Below are 22,579 nucleotides of genomic sequence, written 5' to 3' on the forward strand. Positions count from 1 at the left end.
GAGAAAGCACAAGCTTGGCAAACATTTCAAATGGAATTCTTGTATATTTTCAGTGTTGTCATTATAATTGGAAACTGTATTTGATTTTGTTAAGCACTTAAAGTCTTGAGCTTTTACTGTTCATAAGTTGCTTGCTTGTTAATTTCACTCTCATGATGATGTCATTCATTTCCAATGATAAACATCAAGGAAATTTTCTATCAGTGTAGTGCTTAGAACAGAATTCTTATTATATAAACATGTTTTATGAGGTTGATGAGTGTATTTCAGTTTGAAAAATGTTTGGCAACATTTTTTAAAGACAGTGGACAGTTGGTTTTTTTCTTTTTGGCCTGTCACTGTGCTGTGCTACTTATAGCTTCGCTTTCAGTCTACCTGCTATTCATCATCTGTAGCTTGTCGTTACCTAAAAACTGTTGTTTGGTTAATATGGCAAGTATAATGCATGCTTACCATCGTTCAGCCAGCTGTGCATTTTTTTCTGGCTCTTTGCATTGCCTGGCTTTGTTGCTTTCTGGAATACTTCCTGTGAGATGCGAAAAGGAAGCTGAATAATTCGGTTTTCAAACTCCATAGTGTCCATTTACTCCGTCAACAAACAGTTACAGAGTGCCTGCTACCTACCTGTTGCACTGCTGGGCAATTGAAGATTAAACAGAAATAGTAACACATGTTCTTTACTCTCTAGTATATGTCTAGTGAAGAAGACATTTATAAAACACAGACATAAAGCAAGGTCAGGGGCTTCCCTGGTGGCGCAGTGGTTGAGGGTCCGCCTGCCGGTGCAGCGGACACGGGACGGCTTGTGGGATCCTAGCTCCCTGACCAGGGATTGAACCCCGGCCCTCGGCAATGAAAGCCTGGAGTCCTAACTACTGGACCACCAGGGAATTCCCAACAAATATTTCTTGAGTACCTGCTATATGTCAGGTACTTTTCTGGGGATACAGCAGCAAGCAACAACGACAACAAAAAACCCCTTCCTTTCATGAAACATAGATTGTGTTGAGCTTACATTTCAGCAGAATCTCGAAGAATGAGTGGATGTCTGCTATTGAAGATGATGGGAAAGTCATTCCAGTTAGAAGGAGCCACTAAAGAAAGATAGAGCTGAAGGGCATGTTGTGGCATCTACAGGTAATTCTGAGCAGCCATATGGAAAATATTGAAAGATCAGACTCAGAAGACTACTTTGTATCCTGCCTCTGAAGAGCCCTGAACTCTACATACTACAGAATGAACTTGTTTGCCATAAGCTATGGGAAGTCATTAGAAGATTTCAGTTAGCAGTCTGACATGCACAGATACGCTTCTTAGATTTCTAATTAGATGTTTTTTAAATACCTGTACTTTCCCAACAGGTTCTGAAGCGTGAAACTCTCTACAGTTGTGAAGCATTGAGCTTTATTGTTTTTTAATGATTTTATGATGCTGCAAATGCTAAAATAGTCAACTGTAACTTGTCTCTGTGTAAATACTCTGGCTAAGAGATAACTAGATGGATGGAGTACAATGATTTTTGCAAAGTAAAATTGGAAGATTAACTGATAGCAAAAACCGCATCTAAAAATGACTTCTGCTCTTAAGATTTTCATTATCTGTGGTATTCTATATCTTCACTGTATAATTTTAGACTTCCTAAACTGTATTCAGCTTGGGATTTCTTGGAATTCCTCCATCTATAGATTGCTCTCTGTCCTCAGTTTGGAAAACTCTCAGCCGTTATGTTTTCAAATATTGTCCCATCCCCCATTTTCTTTCTCCCTTCTTCTGCAACTCCAATTAAGCATATCTGTGATCCTCTAATTGTATCATATATATCTCAGAACTTGTCTCTTTTTTTTTTTTTTTTTTTTGTGGTACGCGGGCCTCTCACTGCTGTGGCCTCTCCCCTTGCGGAGCACAGGCTCCGGACGCGCAGGCTCAGCGGCCGTGGCTCACGGGCCCAGCCGTTCCGCGGCACGTGGGATCCTCCCAGACCGGGGCACGAACCTGTGTCCCCTGCATCGGCAGGCGGACTCTCAACCTCTGCGCCACCAGGGAAGCCCCAGAACTTGTCTCTTGTATTTTCTGTCTTAATCTCCGTGGGCTGCATTCTGAAGTTCCTCATCACCTCTGCAATCCACTTCACTCTTCTGCTTTAGCTGTTCTGTTTGGCTACTAAACTCATCCTTTCAGTAGCAAAGGCTATTCCTGCCATGAGTCATCTCTCTTACAAGCTTTCCCTTTACTCACATTTTAAAAACTCTTAAAACATAATTGTCCTACTTCCTTTATAGTCTAGAAAAATTCTGATATCTGCAGTCTTTATAAGTCATCTATCTTTTATGTTCTCTTTTGCTTTTCTATTTTGTAACCTTGATTCATTGCGTATTTTGTGATTTTTAGCCATGACCTCATATTTCTGGGAACTTTACCTGTGGGAATTCCTTATAGAAGGAGTTAAAAGTGAGTCCAAGGAGAATTTAGAGTGGACTTCCAACCCAGTTATTTATAGGCACTAATAACTTAGGACCTTTTGTTTGAGACTTTTTTGGACCGTCTCGGTCGTATGTATTTTGAAGCTAATTCTGCTGGGAGTTTGACTTCCAATTATAGATGCCCAAGGAAGACTTGTTCCTCTTCTTAACCAAGGTTTGGCTGGACAGTTTTCCTAGCATTCACGTGGGAGTATCCTTTATATTCGTCTTTTCTCTGAGAATCTCCGCTGAAATGGTGCAGTCTCCTTTTACACTCCGGAGTTGCTCAGGCTTGCTCTCCTAATGACCTTCCATACTTGGAGGCCTAAGCAACTGAAACCCAGGTTCATCTGATTTGGTAAAAATCAGATGCCTGTAAGGTGAAAGGTAGATTGGTGTTCTTTTTCAATCAAAACTTAGTTTTTGGCTTTTGAATATTCTTTGAAAATAAGAAAAAGATGTTTGATGCATTTTGAAAGATTCCCTTTAATTTTTTTCTAGCTTTTTTTATTGTTGTCAGTTGGCCAGGGTACTAATCTACCCTGTGTATGTTGCAGTGATAATTAACCCCCAAATCTCAGAGGCTTAACTGAGATTAAGCTTAATTTTTTTTCTCATTCATGGAAAATCTGGTGTGGTTTGGGCAGTATCCTCCATTTTATATCCAAGCCAATTGGGAGCATGTTGAGTCAGCAGGGGAAAAAAGGTTACTGTAAAAAGTAGCACTGCATGTTTTTAAAGGCCAGGCCTGGCTGTGGCTTGTGTCACCTTTGGTGGGAACACAGTTACACTGCCCCAGCTCAGTATGAGGTGGTCTAAGAGAGGAAGGCTGTGGGCCGGGAAGATGAGTGAGCACAGACCATTGTCTCTGTCAAAGACAGAGATTATGTTCTGTAACATAATCATCTTTTTTTTTTTTTTTCATTTATGATATGTCAGACTTTAATCGTTGAAGGAGAATCCCCAGTTCCCCAAACATAGTAATCATGCTAAGTGTGCCTGCATACACCGTGTCCTCTAGAATCTCTCTCTGGTCATTTTGATTTTGTCTTATTGAAACAACTAGAAAATTACCTTACCCTATCAAGTAAGTATTACATAGTGTGAGGCAGAAAGTTCACGCAAGACCATACCCTCTCCATTGCATGAGAGGAGTAAGAATGTTTAGCACAGACTTTCCTCTGGGGGCTCGGTAGGGTTGGCTCTGCTCGTCTTTCCCGGGGGCACATCCCAGGTCTCTGCTTCTCAGTCACTTTTAGTGAGAGAGTAGTTAGACAGCAACCAGGGCAACTGCAAAAGCCAAAACGAGTATGTTTGAGGGCTTAAGATACGAATCAGTCTTACACACTCTACCATATTTTTAAGCAGTTCTAATTGTACACTTATGAAATGTGATCAGTTAAAAGCTGATTACTGCACAGAAGCAGCCTATATCCTAGAAATGGAACACACAACGTTGGAGCTGAAATGGTTCTGTAAGATGTTATTTTCATTTATCTCTGTGTTATATGTGGCATGTGTAGTAAAGTACGCATCTGTATTAGGTAGTGTGCGTATTCAGGACGGATGTCTACAGGATGCTGTTCCTTGTTAATAGGGCTTATTGTAGTCACATCCGGATGGACATACCATAAACGTAAATTGAAACCATTTTCAAGTATTTTGGTGCTAGACTGAGGAAATCAATCTGGTTTGCTTCAGTGACAGATAAAGAATGCTTTTCAAAATGTTTTAAATGTACTTTTTAATGGAAAGTCATCAAATAGCTATTCTTGAGAAAGGAGATAATTTGGAGACTTGTACAAGAAGCATATCATTTGAGCTTCATAACAGCCCTGGGAGGCAAGCAGGACAGATCATAAGGATCACGCAGCAGTGTTCTGACGCAGCAGTTTTTCCACTGCACTACGTTTCCTTCTTCGTGGGATTAATGGGCTAAGATGGAAATGACAAACTCTTAAAACAAGTCACAGTCTACAGGCTGGTCATTATCCATGGTGTATATGCACATACACGCTCACACACACACACACACACACTCACACACACTCACACACACTCAAACACACACACACACACACACACACACACACATAAATTCTCTACAATATTCTTTTCAAGTAAGATTGATCTTGGATGCACCTTAAGGGTATATCCTACCTTGTAGCTTTACCCTGAAATTAAACAAAAATAACACTCTGCATTTTCCTCAACTGTAAAAAAAAAATCTCCTTACAACAAGAATCTTTGTTATTTAAACAGATTAAATGAGATTGCCATCAAACTTTGCTAAAATACATCAAAAGTAGTAGAATTCAATATAAATGTTAATTATTATTATTGTTATTTTTTAAAATTATTTTTGGCTGCATTGGGTCTTCGATGCTGCGCACGCGCTTTTCTCTAGTTGCGGCGAGCGGGGGCTACTCTTCGTTGTGGTGCCCAGGCTTCTCATTGCGGTGGCTTCTCTTGTTGCGGAGCGCGGGCTCTAGGCGCAAGGGCTTCAGTAGTTGTGGCTCGCAGGCTCAGTAGTTGTGGCTCGTGGGCTCTAGAGCGCAGGCTCAGTAGTTGTGGCGCACGGGCTTAGTGGCTCCGCGGCATGTGGGATCTTCCCGGACCAGGGCTTGAACCCGTGTCCCCTGCATTGGCAGGTGGATTCTTAACCACTGTGCCACCAGGGAAGCCAAATGTTAATTATTATGAGTATTATTTTTGAGGACAGTGTCTTCTAGAATTGGTTCTATAATTCTAGGTTGTGTGAAATTGAAGATAATAGCAGGAGGTGTGAGATGTCTTACGGAACCTGTGTGTTTGGCTGATAAATGTTGTAGTGCTTGTATTTGCTCTATGACGGTTAAGTGGCTGGGATATACCTGGACCATGGGACTAAAATGTGCTTCTCTTGATTTTTCGAAAAAAAAGCCTCCCAACCCTCAACTCATCTTAATGTTTCTGTAATGTTCTGTGTTTCTTTCTCTACGTACGAGACTCTCGTGAGACCGTGTTGTGTAAATAAGCCATCATCCTTCATTCATTAAGGGTACGTTAGTCATTTGGGACAGGCCTGTATGTCGAGAGCCATTCAGTTAAAGTTGTGTAGATTGTTGCAGCCTAAAATCTTTCATCTAATTCTCTTTTCAGTCCACTTCCTATGACTCATTTTTGTTAATTACAAATAGCTGATTCAGTTTGTTATACAGCAGAAACTAACACAACACTGTAAAGCAATTATACTCCAATAAAGATGTTAAAAAAAAAAAGGCAATAGTGTACTTCCAGGTCTATATAAATTTGGAAGACTGGAAGTTTTTAGCTGGTTGACTTTTTAGAAGATAATGTCTTTTCGATTGTATTTTGGCATATTTCACTTGCTGCGAGTCAGATGTCATTATGAGTGAAAACCTCAGTAGGTAGCGTTTACTTTGAAGGGATGTTCAAACTGCCATTTTAAAATAGCAAATTAAAAATAGAATGCCTGGGCTTCCCTGGTGGCGCAGTGGTTGAGAGTCCGCCTGCCGATGCGGGGGACACGGGTTCGTGCCCCGGTCCGGGAAGATCCCACGTGCCACGGAGCGGCTGGGCCCGTGAGCCATGGCCGCTGGGCCTGTGCGTCCGGAGCCTGTGCTCCGCAACTGGAGAGGCCACAGCAGTGAGAGGCCCGCGTACCACACACACACACACACACACACACACACGCACACATACACACACACCCCAAAAAAAAGAATGCCTAATAGCCCCTCCCCAAAGAGTCATCATCCCTCTTTTACCCCCCAAAAATGTGTTCTTCATAAGACATCATGCCCTTTTATGAGCAGGAGATTTTATGAAAATGGTGAGAGACATTTTAGCCCTGAAACCGCACTGATGTCAGTGACGGGTTAGGCTGTGTTCCCCATGAAGACAGCCAGGTGCTCAGAGCGTGTTTGTCACTCTAACTATGCAGGGTGTGAATGGCTCCAGATTTCACATACATACTTTCTCATTTTCTGGTCCTGTGCTTCTCAGAAGTCCAGAAACATTAGCTTCTGTACACTGAGCATAAATTATCTTTTATCTCCAAGTTTTATGGCAGTTGGTAATACAAGTTAATAGGATTTATGACCAAAAAATGAGCTGTCCGAGAGTTAATAAGGCATGCCTTTTGCGTTATCCCAAACCTCGTTCAGTGATTCCTGTTCAGGATTCCAGTGTCCGATGTATAAGAGAAATGGTGTTACAGAGCGACGCTGTCGGTTTTTATCTCAGTTGAACAAACTCCTACATACGTTGTAAATATTTCTTCCTCATGATCTTAGCCATGTTTCCTACTGCTTGTTTTTTTCCTCTCACTAGATTAATTATTTACTGTATAAAGTCCTGACATTTTCTCCATTATACATTTGAAATGCTGGTAATGAATATGATAGAAAGATGTTAATAGTCTGCTAGAAAGAAGCTGAATAGTCATGATGTAAATTTGGCGTGCATGATGGTTTCTGCAGAGAACCAGGGCTTTGGATCTCTCTGTCCACACGTCCAGCACCATCTCATCAGTGATAACACCAGAGAAGTGATTCTCAGAGTGATTTAGAGTGAGGGGACTCTATAGACAACACTGATAATCTTCTCACTATGTATTATCCAATTATAATTCCTTCTTTGGATTATTATTTCATTCTCCCCCTGTATCTTGTCAATTTTTGTTGTTGCTTGGCATCTTAGAATCTTTTTTATAAATCATACAGTAGCATACAACCATGCAATATTGGTGTAAATAGTATAAAGTCTGAGAGATCATTTTATAGATGAGCAATTGCAGACACTTAAAAGTAAAGTGATTTTTCCCAAGGTTATGCGCAGCATTTCCTTGAAAGAAAATTTATGCTGAAAATGAAGTAGATTTCATGCAGCGATGCCTAAAACAGGACCGCTAGGCATTTCATGTCTGTAAATGGCCTGCCACTCAGAGCCTTCTCAATCTCTCTTTCCTCTTCCACAAGGCAAATTGCTATCCCCCCTTCCTTCCTTCCTCTGTCCTACACCCACCTAAGCTTCCTTCTCTGGGAAGGTCCTGCCACTCAACGTCTAAGCTAAACACTCTTCAAAGTGGCTCCTTGCTTTGCTTACTCTTTTTCTTTGGCTTGTCTGCTCTGTATGCCAGGGCAGCAGATTCTTCTCGGTGAGGACTGCACACAGACACACATCTGCCCTAAGTACCCTCTTCTTTCCCTTGCTTCAGACCTTGCCCAGCTTTCTAGGAAAATGTTTCTATGCCCCTTCTCTCCTCTTCTGTCCCCTTCCGGGTGCTTTTCCTCCTCCTCCACTACGTGGCATTTAAAAAATATAAAACAAAACCCTATCCTGTTGTAGAGCAGGGTATTTGCCTTTCTTAGTAGTCAGACGTTAAATTTAATGTGCAACAATACCACAAAATTCCAGAGCTCTGCAACTCTCATTTGTAAGCACCCCAGTGTCCCCTTTAGATCTCTATAGGAACTTTCCCTCTGTGGTTTTATCCATGTTTAATGAAAGTAACTTTCTTTAACTAAGAAGTGAAATCACACATTCATGAAGTGTTTATTTTGTAGGTTTGTTTTCTGTTCCGCTGATTCTGTTTTTGTTGTTGTATAGCGTAGAATACTTCAGCAAAAAACATTCTTTAAGCACCAATCATGTGATAGACAAAGTGGTGGGCAGTGCGTGTGAAGAAGTAAAAGGCACTGCTTCTGCTCTACTACTTAGCGTTTAGTGGAAAAGATGGAAGAATAAATAGCAAAATTTACACTCCTTATAAGGAAACACTGGGCGCTCTAAGGATGGCGTGGAAAAAAACGTTTAACCCAGATTGGGCACAGGGTTTGTGGCGAGAATGGGGACAGTCTCTGAGGGAGATCCTAGCTGCTGGGCAGTTGGACAAAGAAAGGAATAAAGACATTTAATGTGAAAAGGCAAGGGGGCCTTAGAGAACTTGCCACCTTTGGGGGAATCTCCAAATTGCTGGATCCTGGGGAGCCTCGGAGATGCAGCTAGAAGTAAGAAGGTTCTAGATCACGAGGGGCTTGTTTGCACTCTCAGGAAGATGCTCTTTATGTTGAGGGCCAAGTTCAGGTATTAAGTGTTTTTATCAGGGAATGACGTTAGATTAACATTTTAGATAGTTTGGTAGCAATGTGAAGGATAAATTGATTAGGGAAGAGATGGAAGCCATTCAACTACTTCAGAAATCCAAGAAGGGAATGGTGAGTAAGTAAACTGAAGTAAAGATGGGCATGAAGAAGAGATGATACAGTTCGTTGGGGTGTGGGTTCAAAAGTCTTTGCAGGAACACAGAGGGAGGAATCAGTGCAATGCCTAGGATTCGGGATTCGGCAACTGGGTGTTGTCTTTCTTTGAAATAAAGAATGTGAGAAGAACGGAACAAAATGGGAAGATAATCAGCTGAATTTGGGACATAAAGAGATTGGCCTGTTTTGGGAACTGAGTAGAATTGCCTAAAAGGGTTAAATGTTCTGCCTGACCTGGTGGTGTACCTTGAGATTCATCAATATATACATGGTAATTAGAAACTTGGGACTGGACACATCACCCTGGAAGGACGGTGTAGAGTGTAGAGAGCCATGGCAGATGGTCGAACTCGAGGGAATGGAATACCTTAAAGTAGAAGAAATAGAACTAAAAGAGAGTGATGCTGAAACGAAGGTGGTTTAGAGTTTCAAGAGGCAAGGGAGTGATCAACAAGGGTATCAAGAATTAAAAAAACGAATGATATCATGAGTTTGGAAGCTAGGAAGGCTTGATAAGGTACAGTTTTCATGGTAAAATATAGGTAGGAACCAGATTATTCTGAGTTGAGTATTAAATGGGAAGGGAGGTAGACATATATTTCTCTTTATTATTGTTTGCCCTTTTGCATTGTTCCCTCGTAAGCAGTTGATTTTTTTTGGTGGAGGGGCTAACCTGGGAATTAATGGTGGCTCACAAAATTATTTTGGTGAGACCGTTTTCCAAGTTAAAAACGGAACCAGAAGAGGAATGTTTGGGACTACGCCTTTATTTCTTTTCCAGGATGACCAGAAGTGTAGCTGCCATGCTGCACCTTTTTAAGATGGGTGACACATTTACGGACACTAACTATATCACTACATACTGGTGACGTACGTTGCAATGTGTTTTAAATCCATATTGTCTTCGAAAACACGCAGAAGGACCACCCCAGCTCCACAACCCTGACAGGCCCTTCTCTCCTTTCCGTGGGCACCCCTGGTCTGGGCATCAGCACGAAGCTTTGAGTCAGACCTTTTCATCTGCCTCTTTCTGGTCTGTCATCTTTTCAGTGTTACGTGACCTAGGGAAACTGACCTAGCTCCTGTTTTCCAAGCTGACCACAATCACTCCTTTCTCTGCCAAAAATATTTTTTGTGGAAGTCACCCTCTTCTTTTAAAGCCCTACTCAAATTCTCTGTCTCCAGAATTTTCAAATAAACCTCTCTGAACTTCCCTCATCTGGATTATTTTCATCATTTTTTTAAAGTCTTTTTTCTCCTATGGGCTTCAAGGAGTTCATCCATAAAAGAAAATTCGTTAGGGTATAACTTCTCTCATTTTTCTAAACCTTAAAAAAATAAAGTCGCCTATTTTTAATCAAAGGTGAAATAATAACGATCCTACTTCATCCAGTGATGGTTCATCCGGTGGTAGCCAAATCCAGATAAATAGGAAGTTTTAGATCATCTCGATGTACTATTCCCATTGTCAAGAGTGTTCATTAGTGCCTCTCCTTGTAGAATACAGGGTACCTGGGCCTCCCAGATTGGGAGTCAGAGGCTCTGACTTTGTCTACTTATTTCCTACTTAGCACGTGCTTTTTTCCTAGTTTGTTGGAAGCTCACGTGGGGAGGAGCGATAGCTTCTGTTAGTGGCTGCTGGTGTGCTAGTTCTCCTGAGCAGATACATGAGGAGGATGGTGGTAGGGTGGTAGGTTTCAGAGCAGCCTGGATACAATGAAGCGTCAGGGATAAAGGCCGGAAATGATAGCCCTGATACCCGCCGCTCACCCATGCAACATACAGGTTCTTCGACCTTAAAGAAGTCTTTCGCTCAGGGAGATTTACAGAAACCTGCCCATCAGCAAAAACCTATGGTGATCCCTCAGCGATTCCAGAGCAGCAGGGGAGGAAATATCACATTCAGTCTCAGTGGAAACCGTTTAAAAACTCATTTGGACGTTGGCCTTTTCGTTTTCAACCATGAGTGACAGAGAATCGGGTTAGGAGTCTTGGTGCAATCCAAAAGAGTGCTGTGCGCAGGTAAAACAAGAGAAGCGATGGCATCAGCGTTTGTCACAGCCCTGTCATCGTAATTTATCATAATCCAATTCTGGGTAAAGTCATGGACTATTGAATGCTGAGTGTCATCTTTCCCTTTATCGCCCCCCACAGTCCTCTGTGGCAAGGGCACAAGTACACTGTGTCACGTATACTTAGTTCAATTGAGCATTGCTTCAGCGTCTTCCTTTGATTGAAAACAAAGGGTTGCCAATGCGGTATCAATGAACTGCGAAGTGATTTGAGTGTTACCAGCAGGGAAATGAAATGAGCTTCTGGGAAGAAGATTGGCACCGGTGAAAGCTTCTATATAAAGAGCTTCATACGGCCCCAGCTGGGTTGTATGACTTCTCCTCCGATTAAGATTTCTTTTCTTTCCCTGAATTGGGGAGCATTTTGATCTTATTTGTTCCGATGCAGTCAAAACTGAAAGTGAAGAAAAAGTGGAATACTTATCCAAATGAAGTTAAGCTAGGAGGACTGGGATTCGAGGCTACTTCTTCAAACCACACATTCACGCTGGATATTTTGAAGCTCTTCCAAGGAATGGCATAAGGTACCTCACCCTCATACATACACACACATATATACAACACATGTAATGTACATGTGCATACACCTCCTCCCCCACCCCCCAAGAATCTTACCTCTTCCAAGCCCAATCTCACTGAGAGGGAGGTCTTTTGGGGAGGATTTTTTTTCCAAAAACCACTATCCTATATAGTTGTCTTTTAAAAGCTACCCTTAGTCCTTCATAACTTTGTCATGATCAGAATTAGGATATTCGACTTAGATGCATATGAAATAGTTTAACAATAACATTTATAAAAATACATCAGAGTCAGGGACCAAGTTAGCAAAGCAGAGTGTAACCAAGATGATCAATAGATGGAGAGAGAGAGCGAGAGATAGAGTTAAACTTTGACAGAGACTAGAACACTAATGATGCCCCAATTTCCTGTTGTCTGCTGAAGTGGACTGAGACACTGCTGATAGATGTCAAGTAGATAGTATGTTCTAAATGTCAAAGACATACTGAGTATTAATCTACCATTGAAGTCTCTTGAGAGCCATGCATGCGTTGTAAAAGAAAAAAACAAAAACCTTTGTAACAGAAAGCCTGGAAAATTACCAAAAATATTTTTAGAGTGATACAGCACTTTGAGAGTTTGTGAAATACATTCATCATTGTCTCACTTGATTCTCAGCAGCCCTGTTAAGCCTGCAGACAGGTACATTGTTCCTGTTTTTCAGATGAGGAAACTATGCATAGAACAATGTTGTGAGTGCATGGAAAACCCGTGAACAGTCTAGGGATTTTCTGAAACCTAGTCCTGTACCCTTTGCTTTGTATCTGCTGTCTGTTAGAATCCCCGCTTCCCTCTCTGAATGGCATTGCACCTTATGGAGGCTCCAAAAGCACGAAGGAGAAGTAACCAGTTTCAATTATCTTCCATGCCCTGAGGGTGGTGCATTTAGGAGCCGGCACTGAAATCATCTGCTTAGCATTTTTTTCTCCCCAGTCAACCTTTTCATTATGAAAATTGTCATTTATACAGAGAATTTGAAAGAATAGTATATAATGAGCAACACATTCCACCCATTTCTAATTTTTTAAAGCATTTGATCATGTATGCTCCATCTATGAACAGATGTATTGGGGGGGAAGGTGACTCTTTGAAATTAAATTGCAGATGTCTCATCACATCTGAAATACTTAAACATGGGGAATGATATTTAGAAACTGAGATCGAGATAATAGATATGCTTACTGCTACTACGGTGGCATTGCTTCTAGACGTTTTTCAATGAACAGAACTTAGAAACAAACAAAAAGTTGTGTGTATGCATAAATTACAAGTTGGTATTGATATTTTGAATTCCGTTTTTCTATACTTAACCTATTTTTATTTTATATTTTTTATTTCTTTTGCCTTCCCTCAAAATTCCTGGTTTGAAATAGCATACTTGTTTTAGACTATAGTGTATAGTAACTAGTTTCAGAATTATAATATTTAAATTACCACTGATAGTAAACTACTAAAGGAAATTTAAAATTTCTTTGCAGGTCTTTCCATCTGTCTTTAAATTATAGCCCAGTCGGAGTATTGTGTCTAAAATTTGTCACTTGAAATAATAAATTTTGTTCTTTCTGTGGTTATGCTACAAATTTAACTCTTAGGTTCATTTGTCGCAGTTTATTTGTAGTTATAAGACTTTACTTTTTAATTACTATATTAAAATATTTTAAAGTAATTACAGTGTTCAAAAGCACAACTTCATAAAAAGTTATTGTCAGGAGAGGTCTTGCATTCATTTCTATCCTCTTCACCACCACCACCCTCTTTCAGAATCTGCAAGATTCTGAAAGAAAAAAAATAAAGTAATAATATATTTTGGAGACTGCTCTATAGTCAGTAATAGAGATCATCTTCCTTCTTTTATTATGGCTGTTTAGAACACTAATCGTGTGTATGCATTTCAGTGTACCATAATTTATCCACGTGTAGCTTTTTGAAAGAACATGTTGGAAATTCCGACAAGGTAGTTCTTTGAGTTCTGGCTTACGGTGTGTTTTGAAAATGTTCCTCAGGTGATTCTATGCAGTTTCTGATGAGAGAACTGCTTTGCTCTCATAACACCTTACGAGGTGGAGACAGTAGGACCCAATTTTAAGGACGAACAAACTGGGTCTTAAAAATATGCAGCGACTTGTCAAGAGTTCCTCTTCCATTTAACGATAAAGCCACATTCCAAATCCATGTCTAACTACCCTTTAGGTCTCTCTCTTCCATAATTCTCTTTCCCATTACATGATTCATGAGCTTAGTGTGATGTCATTCAGTGTAGAAGAAGCAATTTTAAGAGGTAAACTCATTAAGCAAGCATAACATGTACAGACCACATAATTCTTCTCTAACAGAGAATCAGGCTTCACTGCCACCTTTGTAGAGTGTAGATAAGTTTTTAAATAGAAAGAAATGAATGGACACAATCAGTTTCCTTATCAAGGAAGAAGAATATTCTATTATAGCTGAGATAGTAATGATAATGAACCAGAGTCTCTCTTTTTTGGAAAAAGTCATGTTGATAGAGGAGGCTCAGAATTGATTAATTGCATACACATTGGCCTTTCCAATTGTCTGATGATAGGAAGCCAATTTCACTCCTACCAGAAGGCCTCAAGGTAAAAGGCACAGAATATGGAACATTGGTCTTATTTTATCACCCAAGTTTAATGTTCAGAAATGCTGCTCAAGGGATAGTGGCAAAGGATTTATTTTCTCCTGGGTGAAGCTAGCCTATTAAGAAGTGGGCACTCTGAAATTTTGATAATAGTAATTGAAAAGCTATGAATAGAGCTTAATATTTTTTTCTGAGCATATTTCACACTATAAAATATTTCCAGGAACAGAGCAAGCATTAAGAAAGACAAAGGGACTTGGACAGTTTTTTTCATGTATTCATTCAACCAACATATTAACAAGCACTTATTTGTATCAGGTATATTGCTAGATTGAAGATGAATAAGTTATTCTCAGAAAAGCTTTGCAAAATCTACTTAGATCATTATTTCAATAAGATGAAAGAAGTGCAATATTACAAATGCATACAGACTATTATGAAAGCGTAGAGAAGCAGCACGTAATGTACCACAGACAGGTGTGGGAAGAATTCCTGAAAGGTCATGTCTGAGCTCGGTCTCAAAAGTAGACAGATGAGTAAGGGTCACTAAAAGTTGAAGGGGTCAGGAGACAGAGAATGGAGGACGTGAGCAAAGCTGTACAGTAAAGAAACCGAGCTGTTTATTTGGGAGAACAGTAGAAAGCCTGATGTTTCTGGGACGGAAAAGGAGGACATGGTGATGGATGAGAGGAAAGGAGCTAGGTTGGAGAGGCAATTGAAGATCACTTCCTCTGCCATGTTAGGGGATTCGGATTTTAATCCTTCAATGTTAGACAAATGATTTGTAACTCTTGGAGGTTATGAGCCTATCTGAGAATATGAGGAAAAGTATGAGCCTTCTCCAGAAAAATGTACATTTCTACATATACTGAAATTTTTAAATATAATTTTAAGAGTTTATAGAAGTCCTGAGCCTATCCATAGAGTTCCATTTGGAAACCGACTCTTTCAGACAAATACTGGTATACCTTGTTATCTTACCAGTTAGTATGGACAGGGCCTGGCTGCATTCTTAGATAGGACTTTCACATTGAGTTATTAACAGAAATTATCAAATGAAGGGGTAGCCAAGTTCTTCAGTAATGGTGAAGATTATGATAGTGGCTAATACTGAATCCCAGCATGTGCCAGAATGAAGAAATTTTTTTTCTCCCTATTTCTCAGATGAAGCTCAAGGTCTTGCTTACAGCCGGTAGGACGCAGAGATGGGATGTACCCAGGCACTCTGGCTGCGCGTGTACTGCTCTGTACTCCTAGTTACTGAATTATAACGCTCCCTGCGCAAGGCAAATTGAGGCCTTTTTCAATGCTAGAAGCCTAGGCTTATTGGCCATAGATACAAGTCAGTATGCAGATCTTATGTTCTGTTTATTGAACTTACCTCTTAGATAGAAAGATTTCTGCCCTTGCAGCCACATTCATCACATGATTGTGAATAGCATTAAATATGGATACAAGATTATTAGCAGCAGCACTTAATACTGTGTATCATCCAGTAGACTGCCGTAAAGAATTTCATTTCTAAAGCCAAATAGTACATAATTCTCTAAAATCACCTTCTCCTGAACACATACTTCATTTAAAACAATTTTACAAACCAAATTCTAACTTACTACTTCGCATAAAAATGTTGATGTGCGGGCTTCCCTGGTGGCGCAGCGGTTGAGTGCCCGCCTGCCGATGCAGGGGACGCGGGTTCGTGCCCCGGTCCGGGAGGATCCCACGTGCCGCGGAGCGGCTGGGCCCGTGAGCCGTGGCCGCTGCGCCTGCGCCTGCGCGTCCGGAGCCTGTGCTCCGCGACGGGAGAGGCCACAACGGCGAGAGGCCCGCGTACCGCAAAAAAAAAAAAAAAAAAAAAGTTGATGTGCAACATTAAAAAAATAAATTACTGCTACAAATCTCATCCTCTATTCCTTTTATCTGTGATGCTTTTTTTTCCTGAAAAATTGCATTTATATCCAAAATGGAAGTTTATTATAACAAGGCTCTTTTGGAGAAGAGTTATACTCAAAGAAAGGAAAACATTCAGAGCCATTAGAATGGGAAATAGAAGGAGACCGTATATCATGGTTCATTATAGAATAGTTAACTGAATGTATGAAGAAGCAAGGTGATGTCTGTAATCCTATGGCTTATTAGGTCTGAAAAGTGTCAGTTATTCAGTGCAGATTTAGGTGTTGTCGAGGGGCTTCCGGTTCTGAGTGGGAGGTTTGCGTCTTGACTCTAGTTTGTACTGACTGGCTCCTGGGGACTCTCTGAGTCCCAGTTTCTTCATCTGTAACTTGGGAATGATACTGCACAGGATATTCACGAAAATTAAAACATATAAGGCCTTGTATATGAAGTTGCTTCTTGTTTTATTTTGTTTTGCTTTCGTTTGGTTTCTTTCCTTTGGGATTCAAGTTGAAAGGGTGAAGTTCATCATACTCCTTATTTCCTGGCACATAATCGTCATTGGTCAGTTTGTTTCATTGTTGATTTGGGTTTGTTGGTTCAAATCCCATTTTCGCCTGCGACTCCCTATTCATCACTTAAGAAAACATCCAGATATATTATAATTTACCTTTTTGTTTGTGCTTTACCAAAACGTGTATTGTTTTATGACCATTAAAAAATATTTTAGGGCTTCCCTGGTGGTGCTGTGGTTGAGAGTCCGCCTGCCGATGCAGGGGACACGGGTTCGTGCCCCGGTCCGGGAGGACCCCACATGCCGCGGAGCGGCTGGGCCCGTGAGCCGTGGCCGCTTCTACCCCTCACCCCTCAACATTTTTATTGAGGAAACTGTCATTTGTTCCATGGGATTTTCCACAGTCTGGGTTCGTGGCATGGCAAGTTATCATTAAATACTTTCTCTTTTCCTTTGTGTTTTTGTAATTTGTAGTTAATTCTAGAGCTGTGATCAGAACAATTAAAAAATTGGGGGGATGCTTCTGAAATAGGTGACATTGCATCATAACATTTGGCTGTCTCTTTATTATGATGTTCTAGCCATTGATAATCATCATTCACCTCCATAGTGGTTGCTCAATGGTAATACTAAACTATTCTACAATTTCTACTTTCTTTATTGCCTGAAACACCTCCATAAAGAGCAGCTTCCCTCAGATCAGCTACTAGGTTATCTTGTAGAACAGTTTTTAAAGGAAGGCAGGATACACACTTAATTCTTTTTTCTTTTATTTACTATTTTTCAGAATAACGAGTTGGTTCCCTAGCATTCTTCAATATTAATCAGTATTTTTCCTTAAGTTCATGATTATAATCATATTTGATAGGTATAATCAGTCCATTATAGTTATTATCTTTATTGCTACTCACAGTGTCCTGTCTTTGGACAGTGGGAGCATATTCAGTTTGACTCCTGAATCTGCTTGACATAAATCCAGTAGTCTGTGGTAACGTACTTGCTTTCTGTTTCTGTAGCATGTTCCTGGATTCATCTGTACACTTCCTGGCTGAGTCTTAGAATTTCTACAGTGGGCTCTTTAGTAAGAAATAATATAGCGACTGTAATCTAATATAGAGACCATAATATAGAGACCATTAAGGGGAGTGCTTGTAGCTACTAAGTTGACTCAATAGACAAAGCTAGGATTTTTTTTTTAAGATAACGTGAGTTCATACTTATGCTTTCCATTCAAACTCAGTACTACAGGGAAACAATATCTTTTGATTAGCAGAGCTTTAAAATTTTGATGAAGCCTACTCTATTCATCTCTTCTGTTATGGATCATGCTTTTGGTGTTTTATCTAAGACACTTTTATCTAACCTAAGGTTACAAAGATTTCCTTTTATGTTTCCTCTTAGAAGCTTTATATTGATAGTTATAGGTTTTACATTTAGATCTGTGATCCATTTTGCTTTAATTTTTGTACACCATGTGGGGTATGGATTGACGTTCATTTATTTGCACGTGGATATCCAGTTGTTTCAGCACCATTTGTCATAAAGGCTATTCTTGCCCCACTGTATTGCCTTTGCAGCTTTGTCAAAAATCAGTTATCCATGTACATGTGTATCTATTTCTAGCCTTTCTTATATACTCCATTGATGTTTTCGTTTTCTTTAAGCCAGTACTACAGTGATGTGATTGAATAATCTTTTGCATGTATCTCTTTGTATGTTGCCAGTGTGTCTTTTGGATAGATCCCTGGAAGTGTGATTACTGGGTCAAAGTTTCTTCTAAAGGCTCCCCCATAAGAGTGTAAAATGCAATTGTAAGAGTACCTGTTTCCCCTCAGCCTACTGATCTGAATAGGTGAGAAATAATATCCCAGAGTAGTTTAAATTTGCATCTCTCTTATTAAAAATGAGATTGAGCATATTTTTATATCTTTAAAAGCGCTTCACATTTCTTTTCTCTGGACTGCCCATATTTTCTATAAAGTTGTTGGCCTTTTTTTTTCTTTCTATATTGTTAGAAGCTCTTTACATATTGTCTGTAATATGAGTTGCATATGCTTTTCTCTTTTTCTTTATTATTATTTTAGGAAGGGTGTATGTATGCACTTATGCTTTGCATAAATGATATTGTTTTTACCTTTTTCTTATTTTTTATATAATTTATTTCTTTAAATAGGCTTATATCTTAGAAGTTTTAGACTTACAGATTAGATTGAACAAATAGTACAGAAAGTTCCGATATATACCCCCGTCCACTGCACATGGTTCTCCCATTATTAACCTACTAATAATGTACATTTGTTACAATTAATGAACCAAAAATTGATTCATTATTGTTAACTAAAGTCCATAGTCTATTCATATGTCATTACTTTTTAACCCAATATCCTTTTTCTGTTCTTGGATCCCATGTTATATTTAGATGTTGTATTTCCTCATGCTTTTCTTTGAGGTTTTCTTGTTTTTTCTCCGACTTTCCTTGTTTTTGTTGACCTTGACAGTTTTGAGGAATCTTAGACGTATTGCAGCATGGCTCTCTGTTGGAATTTGTCTGATGTTTTTCTCATGAATAGACCAGATTATGTGTTTTAGAGAGGAAGAGCACAGAGTTAAAGTGCCATTTTTATCACATTATACCAAGGAGGCATACTGTTAACGTGATTTATGACTGTTTTTGTTAACCTTGATCACCTGGCTAAAATATTGTGTGTCCGTTTTTTCCTACCATGAGGTTAATGTACGCCCCCCTTCCATCTGTACTCTGAAGGAAGTCACAGTGTGCAGCCCACATTAAGGAGTGGGGAGTTAAGACTGTCCCTCCATTAGGGTGGAGTAGTTACACAATTTATTTGGAATTCTTTGTGGGAGATTTGTCTCTTTTTCCCATTAAAAAATTTATTCGGGGGCTTCCCTGGTGGCGCCGTGGTTGAGAGTCCGCCTGCCGATGCGGGGGATGCGGGTTCACGCCCCGGTCTGGGAGGATCCCACGTGCCGCGGAGGGGCTGCGCCCATGAGCCATGGCCACGGAGCCTGTGCTCCGCAACGGGAGAGGCCACAACAGTGAGAGGCCCGCATACCCCGCAAAAAAAAAAAAAAAAATTTATTCGGTAATTTTTTTTTATCAGATTGGGCTCATGAATATTTATTTTATACTTTGATTTGTATTCTAATTCTACTGTATTTGCTTGTTCAGATTGTTTCAGTATTGGCCATTGGAAACTCTTTCACTTGGTTCCTGTGCTCCTTTGACAGAGCCCCTAAGAGTGTGTATGTGCGTACACGTCTGCACACACATGCTTCCTTTCTTTCTACTAGAAGGCATTCCAGGCTCATCTTGTATATTTCCTGCCCTAGTCTTAGAATCACCTATTTTTCTACAGAGTTCTGTTGCCCTTTTTTTGGAGAGTGGCTTTAGAAACCAAGATCTGGATGCTAGGTGTGCTTATTGCTACTGGGGGGTCGTTTTTTAGACCCTCTTAGCAAAGAAGTATAGATGTGTATTTTAACCTGTGTATATATACCCATATTTATACATACTTCTGTATGTAACCATCTGCATATATATTAAGTGAAACATGAGTTCTTACTGATATTTCCAACTGTAATCCATCATCACATGGATCGTTTTACCTTATTTCTCCTGCTTGTCTGTAAACTCTCACTTCAGCAGTGACAAACCTGGATCTCACCATCTACCATCCATTTAGTTAATTATTTAATTCCAGTATACATGAATAGCAGTGTTAGAGTTAATAACTTGTACCCCTGTAGGAAACAACTTTGTCGGCTAGAGGACAGTACTTCTATGTAGTTCCTTTTGCCTTTAGTTTTACAGACTCTATTCATTTCCAAAGTACTTAGGTCAGCACCTTTTCCTACTCCCTCTATTGAGGCTATTCCATATACTGGTAATATAGTTAGGTTCTGTTGTCACATTCTGCATTTTGTCCCAGAATCCCCTGATCCTCCTAAATGATTTTTTTAATTTGTACATGATAAAGTTCATTCTTAGTGTTGTGAAGTTCTACAGGTCTTGACAGACCCATACTGTCATGTACCCACCTTTACAATACCATGCATGCAGTACAGTACAGTACACCTTTGCCACCCTAACAATGCCCTGAGCGTCACCTGTTCATCACCCTCCCCACCTGCCCCTGCACGCCAGGAACAGTCATCTTTGTACTGTCTCTATAGTTTTCCCTTTTCCCGGGTGGCTTATAATTGGAATCATACAATATGTAATCTTTTCAGACTGGCTTGTTTTGCTTAGCAATGTGCTTTTAAGCTTCCTCCATCTTTTTTCTTACCTTTTGTCCTCAGCATTATGTTTTTAAGGTCTATCTGTGTTTCTGTGTATACATCGATTCTTTTCCTTTGCATAGCACTAAGTGTTGTATACCTAGTATATTTGCCAATCCACTCTGAGTGCTGGACACCAAATTGCTTCTAAACCCTGCATCTCCCTGCACCCCTACCAAGCTACACCACCACAAATAATTTTGCAAGCACAGCTTCACATATATGCCCTTACAGAACTGTGTGAGCTTTTCTTTGACATGTATATATATATAGAGAGAGCTAGGAAAAGAATTACAAGATCATAGGATATTTGTTTATCCTATTTAACTATTGCCTGATTGCTCTCTAGAACAGTTTTATCAAACCAGCAGTGTGTGGGGGAGTTGTGTGTGTGTGTGTGTGTGTGTGTGTGTGTGTGTGTGTCTTTTAAAAATCGTCGCCATATCCCCACCAATATTTCACATTATTCAAATCTGGGTATAAAGTATATAGGAATCAAGTGATATCTCATCGTGTTCATTTGTTATTTCTATAATTACTAACAAGTCTGAGCATCTCTTCATATACTTGCTTGCTTTACTCATTTTTCTGTTGGGGATACTGTCAAATTTTTATTGCTGATTTGCAAGTATTCCTTTTATATTTTAAAGATAAATCCCCTGTCAGTTTTGAACATTACAATACATCTTTTCTCATTACATCATGTGTCTACTAGCTTTGTTCTTGATGTCCTTTATTGAATAGAATAATCAGTTTAGTTTTTGGCTTGGTCAATAGTGGTACCATTTACTGACATGCTGAAAACAGGGAGAGGAATAGTATAGACTGAAAACTAGGGGTAGGAATAGGAGTTCGCGTTGGTTGCCTTAAGTTAGAGATGATCATTGAACCTTCAAGAAGGAATCTTGAATAGGCAGTTGGATATTTGAGTCTGGAATAAACATGAGATTTTGTTAATCTTAATATTCTAAATTGTTTTTATTGTTCCTTGAAGGTATTCTTTTCTTTTTTAAATTTACATTTTAAAACTTAGAGCTTTGTTGTTTAAAGTTACTAAGAAAATTTTTATTTAAGAAATTGGAATTGAAGGTACTTTAAATTGTATCATAGTGGGGTTTTTTTGGCTACATATGTAATTTTGATCATAATTTCATTTTTTTCTTATCCAACATACTGAATCTTTGCAGAGTCACGGTTACCCAAGGAAATGTGCAGTTCTAATTTGTTTCAAGGACTCTGAACATATTTCATAGAACATTTACTATTCACCTTATAAATGATAATATTTCTCCATTTCACGTTTAGATTCTAAAAAATAACTCAGGGTGACTCATGTTTAAATTGAATGTGAAAATAGATAGTTTTGATGTAAATCTATATGTTCATGGGATTCAGTTATCAAGTATTGAATATTATAGTTTCAGGAATATCTTCCTTAAGAAGGAAATGCCCATGGGTATGCAAATGTGAATCTTTTATTTTTTTAACACCTTTATTGGAGTATAATTGCTTTACAGTGTTGTGTTAGTTTCTGCTGTATAACAGTGTGAATCAGCTATATGTATACATGTATCCCCATATCCCCTCCCTCTTGCGTCTCCTTCCCACCCTCCCTATCCCACCCCTCTAGGTGGTCACAGTGCACCAAGCAGATCTCCTCATGAGATGCAGCTGCGTCCCACTAGCTACGTATTTTACATTTGGTAGTGTATATATGTCAAGCTACTCTCTCACTTCGTCGCAGCTTACCCTTCCCCCTCGCCTTCTCCTCAAGTCCATTCTCTATGTCTGTGTCTTTATTCCTGTCCTGCACCCAGGTTCTTCAGAACCATTTTTTCTTTTTTTTTTTAGATTCCATATATATGTGTTAACATACGGTATTTGTTTTTCTCTTTCTGACTTACTTCACTCTGTATGACAGA

General features: G+C 39.6%; 1 protein-coding gene across 7 annotated transcripts in view; it reads left to right on the plus strand.

Moving 5' to 3' along the window:
* Positions 1 to 22,579, plus strand: part of TPK1 (thiamin pyrophosphokinase 1) — a 356,442-nt gene that overhangs the window by 207,505 nt on the left and 126,358 nt on the right. The gene's annotated exons all lie outside the window — the stretch shown is intronic.

The sequence above is a fragment of the Physeter macrocephalus genome, chromosome 5 (genome assembly GCF_002837175.3).
Source record: "Physeter macrocephalus isolate SW-GA chromosome 5, ASM283717v5, whole genome shotgun sequence".
Classification (NCBI taxonomy): domain Eukaryota; kingdom Metazoa; phylum Chordata; class Mammalia; order Artiodactyla; family Physeteridae; genus Physeter; species Physeter macrocephalus.